The sequence below is a fragment of the Aedes albopictus genome, chromosome 2 (assembly GCF_035046485.1).
Source record: "Aedes albopictus strain Foshan chromosome 2, AalbF5, whole genome shotgun sequence".
Lineage (NCBI taxonomy): Eukaryota > Metazoa > Arthropoda > Insecta > Diptera > Culicidae > Aedes > Aedes albopictus.
Genome location: NC_085137.1, coordinates 476,934,388 through 476,947,766, shown reverse-complemented (window position 1 = coordinate 476,947,766; position 13,379 = coordinate 476,934,388).

Below are 13,379 nucleotides of genomic sequence, written 5' to 3'. Positions count from 1 at the left end.
TGCAGTTTTACAGTAAGATTAGAATCGCCAATCTGGAGACGGACGGTTCGTGTGTTGTTCCGGTCAGGAAATTTTCTCGATTTTTCCACCGGGAATTTATCCAAGATTTCTTCCGGGAATTTCTCCAGGATTTCCTCAAGGACACCCAGCAGCAATCCCTCCGAGGATACCTCCAGGAATTCCTTCGGTAATTTCTCCAAGAATTCTTCTGGGAATTTTTCCAGGAATTCCTCCATAAGTTCCTCCGGAAATTTTACTGAGAATTACCCCATGAGTTTCTCTAGGAATGCCTCCATGAATTCCACAGGAATTTCTCCAGGAATTTGTCCGGGAATTTTTCCAGGAGTTTCTCCAGGAATGGGAACGTCTCCGGGAATTCCTCCGGGAGTTTCTCCAGAAAAAAATTTCTTCAGGAAGTTCTGAGAATTTCTCCAGGAATTCCTCTAGGTTTTCCTCCACAAATGTCCTCCGGGAATTCATCCTGAAATACGTCCGTGGATTTCTCCAGGAATTCCTCCGGAAATGCCTCCAGAAATTCTACTAGGAATTTTTCCCGAAATTCCACTTGGAATTCCTTCAGGATATCCTTCCAAAATTCCTCCTGGAATTCCACTGGAAATTCCTTTAGGACTTTCTACAGGAATTTCTCTAGGAATTCCTTCGGTAATTTCTCCAGAACTTTTAATAAGGGATTTTCCCAGGAATTCCTCCGGGTATTTCTCAAGGAATTCTTCCGAGAATCACTCTAGGAATTTCTCCGGAAATGTTTCCAGGATTTCCCCCGGGAATTTAACAAAGAATTTCCCCTGGAATTCCTCCACGAATTTTTCCGGATACTTCTACAAGAATTCCGTCAATAATTTCTCCAGGAATTCTTCCGGGAATGTCTTCGGGTATTTCTCCAGGAAATCCTCCAGGAACTGTTTTGGGAATTTCTTCAGGAAATCTTTCATAAAATCCTCCAGGAATTCCTTCAGGAATTTCTCCGGGAATTTCTTCCAAAAATCTTTCGGGATTTTCTCAGGAAATCCTCTGGGAATTTCTCCTAGAATTCCTCTGAGAACTCCACTAGAACTTCTTCCAGAAATTCCTCAGGAATTTTTTTAGGAATTTCTTCGGGAAATTCTCTCCTTTGGAAATTTCTTCGGAATATCCTCCTTTCTGGAGGAATCCCCGGTGGTATTTCTGGAGAAGTACCCGGAAGAATTCCTAGAAAAAATCCCAGAAGAAATTCTGGTGAAACTACCGAAGGGAATTCCTAGAGGAATCACCGGAGAAATGCCTGATGGGAGCCCTAGAGGAATTCCCGGAGAAATTCTTGGAGGAAGTCCTTAAGGAATTCCCAGTGGAATTCCAGGAGAAGTTTTGGAAGGATTTCCTAAAGAAAATCCTAGTGGAATTTCTGGAGAAATTCCTAAAGGAATTTATGGAGAAATTCTTGAAGGAATTTCCAGAGACATTTCCGCAGGAATTGCTGGAGAAATCCAAGGAGTATTCCTGATGAATTTTTAAGAGAGTTTTCTGAGAACAAAAATCACAGAAGACTTCCTGAAGAAATTCCTGGAGAAATTCCCACAGAATTTTCTTGAAAAAAAAAACGAATGTTTCCCTGAAGAAATTCCTGGAGGAATTTCTGGAGGAATTCCCGGGTGAATTCCTGGAGGAATTCCCGGATGAATTCCTGGAGGAATTTCCGGAGGAATTCCTGGAGGAATTCCCGGAGGAATTCCTGGAAGAATTCCTGGAGGATTTTCCGGACAATTTCCTGAAGAAATTTCCTGGAGAAATTCCCGGAGGAATTTCCTGAGACTTCCCGGAGATATTCTCCTTGAGAATTTCTTGGAGGAATTTCTGAAGAAAATCCGGAGGAATTCCTGAAGAAATTTCCAGAGGAATTCTCGGAGTAACTCAGGGAAGAAATCCTAGGGAAATATTCAGTTACATTCCCGGAGCAAATCCTGAAAAAAAATCCGAAGGAATGCCTGGAGAAACTCCTGGAGGAATTACTGGAAAAAAATCCCAGAATTCCTGGGGAAATTACCGAAAGAATTCCTGGAGGAATCCCCGGAGGAATCCCTGATAGGAGCCCTAGAGGAATTCCTGGAGAAATTTTCGGAGGAATTCCCGGAGACATTCCCGAAGGCATTCCTGGATAATTTCGCGGTGGAATTCCTGGAGGAATCCCTGACGGAGTTCCTGGAAGAATCGCCGAAGGAATTCCTGGAGGATTTCCCGGAGGAATATCTGGAGGATGTCCTAGAGGAATTCCCGGAGGATTTCCTGTAGAAATTCCTGAAGGAAGCCCTTGAGGAATTCTTAGAGGAATTTTCGAAGAGAATCCTGGTGAAATTCCTGGAAAAATTCTTGAAAAAATTTCAGGAAGAATTAGACATTCCCGGAAGAAAAACGGAGCAAAATAAGCAATATTGTGGGGTGACAAAAGTCTCTGCAGGGAGTCTAAGACGGTGTGAAAGTATTGCCTCTTGCACCACCGTTCTAGACCGCCTACTGCCCTGCCAAATAGCTCTTAGCCTGCTGAACAACTTTGCTGGGAACGGCATGTTTGTAGCTCATTAGGGTAGCGAGATATACGTGTTTGAATTTTTTAGACACAAAGCGCCACCTAGCGGATAAATCCCAAACCAAACTTCTTATTATCAGATAGATCTGAGCTTGCTGAAGAGCATTGCCATAGATAGCATCATTCTAGCCAATCAGGATTATTAGGGTTTGGATATTTTTTACACTGGTGCCGCCTAGCGGCCGAATCGCGAACCAAATTCACCGTTGCCAGTTAGTTCTTAACCTGCTGAACAAATTCGCCGAAGACTTTACACTTCTACCTTATCGGGATCTTGAGGTAAACGTAATGCAAAGTATTTGGCCAATTTTGGTACCCCAAGACAATCCGGAATAACTCCGAAACCATGTGGACCAGGCACCCATGTTCCCGGAATCCTAAACCAGAAATTTCTTTTGAGAAGTTGTGAATATTTCATCAAAATCCATCAAAAGACAAAAAAAAGATATTACTATTTTTGTGCTTTTCCGAAGGTGAAAAAAGTACGTTGGCTGGATTTAGGTTAAAGTATGGGTTCATAAGAATGCTGTGTTGAATTTTCATAGATATCCAAGCAGTACAGTAACTGTTACAACAAAACACAATACCAGAGCGACCAAGTTATAATGTCAGATACTTTGACAAAATTATGTAAACGTCCAAATTTGTACATGTTAGGGGCTGTTCATAAACCACGTAGACCAAATTTTGGCCATCTCAGACCCCCCCTCCCCCCTCGTAGACTTTTGTCCATACAAAAATTTTGAAATTTGTATGGAGCGTAGACTTTGGCCAGAACCACCCCCCCCCCCCAAAATCTACGTGGTTTATGAACGGACCCTTAGATATTACAGATCTCCTTAAAGAAAACACTAATCCCACGTCGAAGCGTTAGTCTTCGCTTCGTAATAAAAAAGACTGCGTAGCCGTTTCTTAGAGAGAATTAAAAACTTTAACTGCGATAATTTTGCATGATAAATTGCTGCAAAGACAAAGACAACTTTTACAGCCCATTGAATGCTGTAGCCGGAGCCCGTGGCGTCACACGTTCGCTTCATATGCGGATGGCCATGGGTTTGATTCCCAGCCCCGGTACTAGCAATTTTTCGTCAGCTGCATATTCACGCGAAAACTTGTACATTGAGCTTAAAAAGTAAAATATTGCCCAATTTTGGCAGCAAAATCCTAATTTTAAACTTGAACGTGCAATCGGTGCTGCTGTATGCTAGTGAAACTTGGAGTGGAGAACACTCAGTGGTTGCAGGTCTTCATCAATAGATGCCTGCGGTATATAATTCGTGTATGGTGGCCTGGCAAATGATCTCCATCGTGGAGCGAAAGTGGAGGTGGGTCGGCCACACTCTACACAAGGGCGGGAACGAGATCTACGAGCAATCCCAGCAGGACATTGTAGCAGAAGCAAACCTAGAGACTCATGGCAGCGCAGCCTTAACAAGGAAATAAAAGCAGTCGACATTTGACCTGGCCAAAGGTCAGATTAACTCGTCCATACACTGAGAATTAAACTAAGTATGTAATAAATTAAATTTTTCAAGATGGCATCAGCAGTTCCGATCCATTTCGCGTGCCCGAACTTTCTCTTACGCTTCGACTTCCATCGTCTCGTGCTCAAGTTCACCTCGTTTGAAGTCGAACGGAAACGAATCAAATTACTACCATGTCGATGTGTTTCCTACCTCCAGTTTGGCTCATATGTACGCCACCATTGCTGCTCTAGGTGATCTGCGATGCAAGATTGGGGTTCAATCCCGCAAAAGTAATTTGCTGCTTTCCCTCTTGTTTAAAATGTACAACGTAAAGTGACTCTGTGTAGAAAGCTTTCCCACTCGCCTGAGTGCATCGGAGCCGGTGCATCAACATTCAATTCGCATTAGCTTACAAGAAATTCAAAACGATTTTTTCTTCTTTTTAGCAACACACACGCACACTCGGTGCATCGTTGACTGCAGACGACGTCGACGTCGTCGGTGACGTCTGCCTGCAAGCCCGGACGCCACAACCAAAGACCCGGAAGCACAGGAACTTTTATTTAATTCGAAACTTTCTTGCTCCTGTTCGGAAGGTCTTTTCTTTCAGCACACTCGCTCGAAGGAATTCGCAATAGTTCCTGGGGCTATTGCTAAATATTTACTCAAGCGCTTTTCCTCACCCAAGTTCGGCCGGCTGCTGCATTTCGGGCCAGCAGGGTGCAACCGTGGGTGATGAAGGGAAGATAACTGAACCCACTACGAGCAAAAGGAAAAAAAAAAAAAAACTTTCCGGTCACGTTATTGGTTTGAAATTATATTTGAACGAAAAACTTAAACACAGTTGGATTTCTAGTTCCGAGGGTCCCTCTGCAGCACGGTCCCATTCACCGGGACCGACCGGGAGGACGGAGTCTCTTAAGAGAGACAGGAACTATATTACGAGCACGAACCATAAGACACATCTCGCACACGGATATCTTCCGATAACATACAGACTGTTCGGTGTGTTCACGTGGCCAGATGTATGCGATCGATGGTATGTTATTTATTTTCTTTGCCTCCATTTCGGCTCCAAGTTTCTAGCTGCCAAGTTATCCGTTTTTTTTTTGTTGGGTACATCTCCGATATCCCAGTATTGTTGAACTAGTTTATAGCTGGGTTTCCTCTTGTTTCATCAAGATTGCTCAAGACGTGCTTGTACCGGAAACTGCAGGTTTGGCCTTTTTTTGCCGTTTACTTTTGTTTCTTAGAAAATCAAAGGAAATGTGCAATTGATATCATTAGGAATCGGAAGTCAAATTTGCAAATATTAGAGTTAATTAGATTGAGATGACAATTTGCAATCATTACAATGTGAAAAGTATCAGTTTTTGGTAATTTACTACGGAACCCCTTATGTAAATTGAAGTCAAGTAAAGATTGCCTTAAGGCGAAACTGGAAGCATTTTCTCATTTTTTCGGTTTTTGATTTTTATTAAATAACGAAGCAATATTTTCAAAATCGGTTTTCGTGCACATGTAGAGTATGGATCAAGGTATCTTCTGAATTTTTTTGAGGTGGAAAATGTTTTCCATTTTTGCAGAAACCATTTTTTCGTGAAATTTTGCTCAAAAATGGTTTCTGCAAAAACGAAAAACATTTTCCACTACAAAGATACCTTGATCTATACTCTACATGTGCACGAAAACCGATTTTGAAAATATTGCTTCGTTATTTAATAAAAAAATCAAAAACCAAAAAGTGAGGAAATGCTTTCAGTTTCGCCTTAAGATGTGTAGCTTTGAATTTCATAAGCCACTGGTTTTGCCATCAATAAGAAGCTAAAAAAATCACCCCCGCACCAAATGTACGAAACGTTAATAAAACCGGTGGACCTCGACGGCCACGAGAGATGGGCCATGCTCGAGGAGGCCGGCAAGCACTCGGAGTTCTTGGTGACGTTTTGGATGTGTGCAGGAGAACACCAGCGTGCGTGGATCTCGCTTAGGGGGCCCTAATGATGGTGCGAAATAGAATCATGGTGGAATAATGGAATTCCTAAAAACTGGGTTTCATTATGCTGTGATGCTAACAGCACCATGTATCAATATTGGGCTTCTGGAAAACGTTTCGGATGGTGATTATTCCAAGGCAATGCGAAACCTACACTCTTAGAAAATTAGGAATTTACACGTGACGTAAACCATCAACGTACGTAAACATTCCATGACTGAATGGCAAATTTGTCTCAATTTTACATCCATCATGTAAGTTTGAGTTGGTTGCACAAGATGTCAACAAATCCATCTGACGGGATAGGTAGAAACAGTTTTACATTTATCGTTTGTCTCACAACTCGGTGATACAGCCGAGAGGTATGGTACGTGCCTCTCAATCAGCGGACCAGAGTTCGAATCCGGTTCATTATTTTACTTGCATATGTTTTATCTCTCGTTTCGGCTCTAGCGATTGCTAGCTCGACTTTATTTGTAATATAAGACGTAAATTAGTGTCAAACGGGCCGCTCCTTTTATGTGCATCCAAGTGAACTTAAATTTACATGATTTTTTCTAAGAGTGTAATTAGTGATTATCTCGACCCTGATGAAATTTAAAAAACTTATCATGGAAAAACTCGAGAAATTTATCAATAATTCTTGCAAAAAAATATAAAAAAAATGCGGAAACTTTTTTATCTTGGACAGAAAGCTATGCTAGAATAGAAGAAGATTGCATACACAGCAAATAATTTTGTAATATCCAGGCGCGTAACTTTTGGCGATGTATCCATTTTCGAACGTAATCTCACTCGGACACATCGTTTTCCAACAATTATCACACTCACCATGTACACCCTGGTTGGCACTGGAAAGTGTCAACAAACCCATTCCAGCGGATATTTAGAAGCAGTATCATATTTATCACCTTCCTTCTAACTCGGTGAAATAGCCGAGAGGCAAGGGATATGCCTCACCATCAGCGGATCAGTGTACGAATCCATGCGAATATTTTACTTATACATATATGAATCATCTATCGTTCCGGTTCTAGCGATTGCTAGACTCACTTTCAAGCTACGGCGGCTAATTCGCTGTGTGGAAAGGATGTAATTTGTACATCACTTTTACGACGCGACTGATGTGCAGCGAAAGTGATGTAATATCACAAGATTTTTTTTGCTGTGTATATTAGGTCTAAATTACTAGATAAATAATTTCTATCAAAATTCTTGTTGCAAGTTGCAATGTACAAAGATTCCTACAAGAATTCCGCCAAAAATTCTGCCAGAAATTTCTCGAAAATGCCCCCAGTAATATCCTCCAGGGATATTACTTCAGGTATTCCACCAAAAATCTTCCAGGGATTGCCTAGGAATTCCTCAAGATAACCCTTCAGGAATTGCTCCCACAATTCCTCCAAATTTTATTTATAAAATTTCTCAAAACAATTCTAAAAAAATTCCTCCACGAATTCCTCCAGGAATTTCCCGTGGAATGCCGCAGAAATTCCTGCAGGAATTCCTCCTGCAATTCCTCCAGGAATTTCAACAGGGATTACTCCGGAAATTGCTCCAGGGATAACTCCAGGAATTCCTCCACGGATTCCTTCACGAAATCTCTCAAAGATTCCTTAAGGAACGCCTTCAGCGATTCCTCCATGAATACCTTCTGGGATTCCTCCTTAAACTCCTCCAGGGATGCATCTTGAAATCCCTTCACAGATTCCTTCAGGAATTATTCAAAGAATTACTCCGGGGGTGTCTGCAGTTCTTTCAAGGATTCCATTAGGAATGTCTCTACGGATTCCTCCAGAAGTTCTTCCAGGAAAGAAATTCCTCCAAGAACTCCTCCATGGATTTCTGTAGCAATGCCTCCAGGCGCCTCCAGAAGTTGCTTCAAGAATTTCTAGTAAAATTCCTCCACGTATTCATCTTCCAGAAATTTCTCCTGAAATGCGTTAACGGATTCCTCCAGAAATTCTTCCAGGAATTCCTCCAGGAATATTACCAAGGATATTTTCAGGAATGGCTTCTGGGATTCCTCCAGAAATTTCTGCACAGATTTCTCCAGAAACGCTTACAGAGATTCTTCCAGGGATGTCTCCAGAGATTCCTCCAGAAATTTCCCCAGGAATTTTCCACAGAATTCATCCAGAATTTCTTCCAGGGATTCCTCCAGGAATTTCTCCCCAGATTCCTTCAGAAAATCCTCATGGGATTTTCCCGGAATTTCTCGAGAAATTCCTCCAGAGATTCGTCCAAAGATTCCTCTAGAAATTTCTCCAAGGATTCTTTTAGGAATAGCTACATGGATTGCTTTACAAATTTCTTCACGGATTCATCCTGAAGTTTTTGCGGGATACCTGCCGGGCCTCTAGGGATTCCGCCAGGGATTCTGCCAGAGATTTCGCCAGGGATTCCTTTAGGGATTCCTTCGGGGATTTCTACAGAGATTTCAATAATTTCTTCAAGGTATTCCTCCAGGCATGCATCCTGTACTTACCTTACCGGTTAGAATAAGGCCTGAGTGTCCTCTACTGTACGTAGGAGTCGTTTCAAATCTACTCGGTCCATGGCTGTGTGAAGGGTCCGCAGATCGTCCTCCTTTTGATCGACCCACCTAGCTCGCAGCGCACCACGTGTTCTGGTACCGGTCGGAAGACTCTCGAGAACCATTTTAGGGGATTCCTCCTGTAAACCCTCCCGAATTTCATCCTGGAATTTCTTCATGGATTCCTTAAGGAATACCTCCAGGGATCCCACCAGACATTTCTCCCGGAATTTTCCATAGCTTCTTCCAGAAATTCTTCCAGGGATTCCTCCACAAATTTCTTCACGGATGGCTCGTGAAATTGTAAAAAGGATTCCACCAGGCATTCTTCCAGCGATTCCTCCTGCAATTCCTTCACAGATTCCTTAAGAAATTTATCCAGGGAATTCTCCAGAGATTTCTCCAGGAATGTTCCAAGCATTCCTTTAGGAATGCATCCAGGAATTCTTCTATGGATTCCTCCTGAAAATCCTCCAGGAATTCTTTTGGAATGCCTCAATGGCTTCATCCAGAAATTCCTACACGGATTTCTCCAGAAATTCTTCAAAGGTTTCCTTTAGGAATGCCTCCAGGAATTCCTTTAGATGTTCCTCTAGGAATTCCTTTAGAAATTCTTCCAGGGGTGTCTTCAGAGATTTTTCCAAAAAGTCTGCAATTGGTTCCTCTAGAAAGTCCTCCAGGAATTTCTCAGAGTGTTCAGAGTTTTTCTCCAGAAATTACTCCAAGAATTCCTCCAGAAATACCCTGAGGATTTTTTTCACGGATTCCTCCAGGAATTCTTCCAATAATTCTTTCATGAATGTGTCCAAGGATTCCTCCAGGGATTCCTCCTGTAATCCCTCAAGCGATTCATCCTAGAATTATTTCAGGATAATTTTTATTTTGAGGTATTCCTCCAGGGATTTTGCAGAGCTTCTTTCAGATATTCTTTCAAGGATTCCTTCAGGAATGTCTCGAGGTATTCCTCCAGAAATTTCTTCTAGGATACCAGCTGAAATTCTCACAAGAATTCCACCAGGGATTCCTCCAGAGATTTCTCCAGGAGTTTTGCAGAGCTTCCTCCAGAAATTCTTCGTAGGATATCTTAAGGAATGCCTCCAAAAATTCTTCCTGAAAATCCTCCGAGAATTCCTCCTGGAATGCCTCAACGGATTCCTCCAGAAATTCCTCCACGGATTTCTCAAGGAATTCCTTGATGAATGTTTCCAGGAGTTCATCCAGATATTCTTTCAAGGAATTCGCCAGCAATTCTTCTAGGGATGTTTCCAGAGATTCCTCCAGAAATTTCTCTATGGCTTCCTCCAGGAGTTCTTTCTAGTATTCCTCCAGGAATGTGTTCAGGGAATTCTTTCAAAAGTTCTTCATGGAAATTCTACACGAATTCCTCAAAAAATTCCACTAGAAACTCCTCCAGAAATCATTTTAGGAGTATCCCAAAGCTTCCTCCAGGAATTCTTCCTAGTATTCCTTTAGAAATGCCTCCAAGCATTCCTCCTGAAATTTCACCAGAAATTTTTCCAGGTGGTTCCACGGTTCTCAAGTTAGTTGGTGCATACAATTTAAATTGCCTGCCGCAATAAAGGTGTATGATGTCAGCATGGTGTATACATCCCCTAGATAATTCTGCGATCATTAGGATGGTTCATGGAATACTGATATCCAGCATGGCATTCAAACATGGTGCAAGATGTCAGTATGATGCATTAGAATCGACATGGTACATAGAGTGCAGTTTTGATGTAGGAAATTTCAAAATATAATCATGGTGCAATATATGCCTAAATGATTCTCTTATACTCAACATGTTTCATGTTTTTTTTTTATTCTTCAATGACTTCAATGAATTAGGTTATTTACAGCTCTATTGCCCACTAGGGCACTGCGTGAGCGATTCCAATTGGAAGCTGCACATACACTTTTTGTACTGTACCTAAATGTTTTTTTTTTTTTTTTTTTCTAGTTGTACTACATTGAACTGGTTGCCGTTGCGCTGCTTTCACTTACTACCATATCATGGTAGAATGATGAGCACGAGGATGTGGATGTGTTTTCTGTTTCCAGTCCGATTGGGGGTCCATTATGAGTTGCCGTTCACCGATGTCCAAATATCCGGGTCCATTTGAGCCATGGGCTCAAAAGAGGGTCAGTGTCAGCTGCTCTCAGGGGGAAAGAGCAACTGACGAAAGTGCCGGGGCTGGGATCGAACTCATGACCATCTGCTTATGAAGCAAACGTGTAGCCACTACGCCACGGGCCCCGGCTCTATTTTACGTACTTTGTATTAAATATTTTGTGGTTTCCTAGAATCATACTCACAATTGCTCTGTAAAAGTATGTTCATGTTCAAGTAGCTGTGTTCAAATTATAAAACATAAAGACTGTCACTATTTATGTTGTGTTCAAACCGTAAATGCAAATAAGTATCAAGATTTATTGTTTGAAGTATCCATTATTCTTACAATTGTTCTGAATAGTATATGTAAAGTTTTTATGTACAATGCACACTGGGCCAGGAACAGAAATTAGCAAGACAAAACCTCTAGCACATTGGGGTTACGTCCTATGAAGTTGGTGTCTTCGGCAAAGTTTTTGGGTTTTATCTGCGCCTCAAATTGCGCTTGGAATTGAGTTCGTAAAACCGCCGCATAGGTGGCGCTGGGGTGCTAACTTTTTTATTTTACATCCTAGAGCTTTGGCGTCTTCGGCAAAGTTGTAGAACAGGCAAAAATATGAAAAGTTGTCGAAGACACCAAAACTGTAGCTCTTAAAACAACAAAGTTACATTGAATTTTATGAACGAACGACTTAAATTTTCAGTTTTATGTCATTCTCTTGTTTTTCAGCTTACATGTTGCCATGGCAACAGAAAACAACAATCGCAGTAGTTGAACAAGATCGTACATTTGAAATTGTATTTCACTCTTGCAACAATCATGCGTTTTGAGGAATAATATATACAGTCCAGATCGTTGATAATAGGTGTGTCCAGTCCAGTGTCCCCAAACAAAATCTAATATGTAGTTATTTCGTATACAAGAAGCCCAACATGAAAATTGCGGCACATATATATGTAACGAAGATCGACAGACAGTTTTACCCTTGAAAAAGGCCAAATACACAAGGCCGAAACGTCGGGCAATACAAAACTAGTCGTTTTGAATTTCCCCAGACTGAGAAAGCCAGTTTAAATAATATATACATTTGTATTACTATGTAGTAGAAATTCCTGTTTTAATGTATATTAATGTTGTATCGCTAGCTATCGATGTACACCTTCCTGATTTCACCCGAATCAAACGCATTTTTCGTAGATGAATTCACTTCTAATATCTTTTATACTTTTGTTTCATGCATTTTAACATCAAATCAGAAACAATATCAACAGCAAAACTGAAGAATTTATCAGTGGAGCGGACCTGGTGTGATGGTTAGAACACTTGACTATCACGCCGAGGACCTGGGATCGAATCCCACTCCCGACAAACTCGCAAAATGTGAGTTCTTCCTTCGGAAGGGAAGTAAAGCGTGGGTCCCGAGATGAACTAGCCTAGGGCTAAAAATCTCGTTAATACAGATAAAAAAAAAAGAATTTATCAGATAAAAGTTAACAAATTATCCATCCACGGCCTTTGTGGGTTGTCAAGGTAGCGGACTAAAGGCATATTATTTTAATTCACTAATATATTTATTACATTAAGTATGATTGAAGTAAACAGGATGAGCATGCGGAATATTGTGGGATTTTGTTGAAAATAAACCTGTCGATGAAGTAGGTGGAATCTTATATGAAAATTAAAATCACTTGCCCCGATAGTGAAATGTTTTAAAAGATACTCATGAAATTTCTCAGCAAACGCATTACGCTTGATATAATAATTAGGGTGTAAGTGTCATAAGTAATCTCACGCTCTCAAATTCATCCTATTTGAAAACAAGCGTTTACGGCACCGTTTTATTCCGTTCTTTTTGTTTTTTTGTCTGCTCACTTCTAACAAAAATATAAAAATAAGAAACAAAACAAACAACGCTTCTAACCCGTGTTCTTCGTAGGATAAAAATGGGAGCCATATGCTTAAAAAGGGTACGAATACTCTATTAGTGAAAAAAATCTACCTTTAGCCATTTTGCTATTTTGAAATCGCAAAAAACCTATAAAATGAATAATTCGGAAACTTTTATCTGACAAATCTTTCAGATTTTCTGTTGCAGTTGATATTGTTTTAGATTTGACGTGAAAACGGATAAAACAAAGGTAAAGTTGGGATTCATATAAGACGCTGTCATCCACTTTACGCTAACCACAATATCTCAGCTAACGTATATCCAATTCAGTTTATTTTTGAAATTCGTTTGGGCTCAAATTAGGATCCTCTTTAGACTTGTCAAATACTGAAAATAAACTTATTTGGATGGACGACAATCTGGAATTTGCGGTGGGTGTAAAGTGAGTGGCGTCGTCTTGTAGCAGTCCCGAATGTTTAAAAAGATTCCAGAAGTGAATTTACTCACCTTCATGCGTTTCATTCAGGCAAAATCAGGAAGGTGCAGATTACGCTATATCACTCATATACACTAAAACAGCAATTTCTACTAGTATACCTAGACATATGTATGTATTATTCCTCAAAATGCATGATTGTTGCAAGAGTGAAATACAATTTCAAATATACGGCCTTGTTCGACTACTGCGATTATTGTTTTCTGTTGCCATGGCAACATGTAGGCTGAAAAACAAGAGAATGACATAAAACCGAAAACACAGAGAAACAGACGTAACACTTAGAACAAATTTCATTAAAA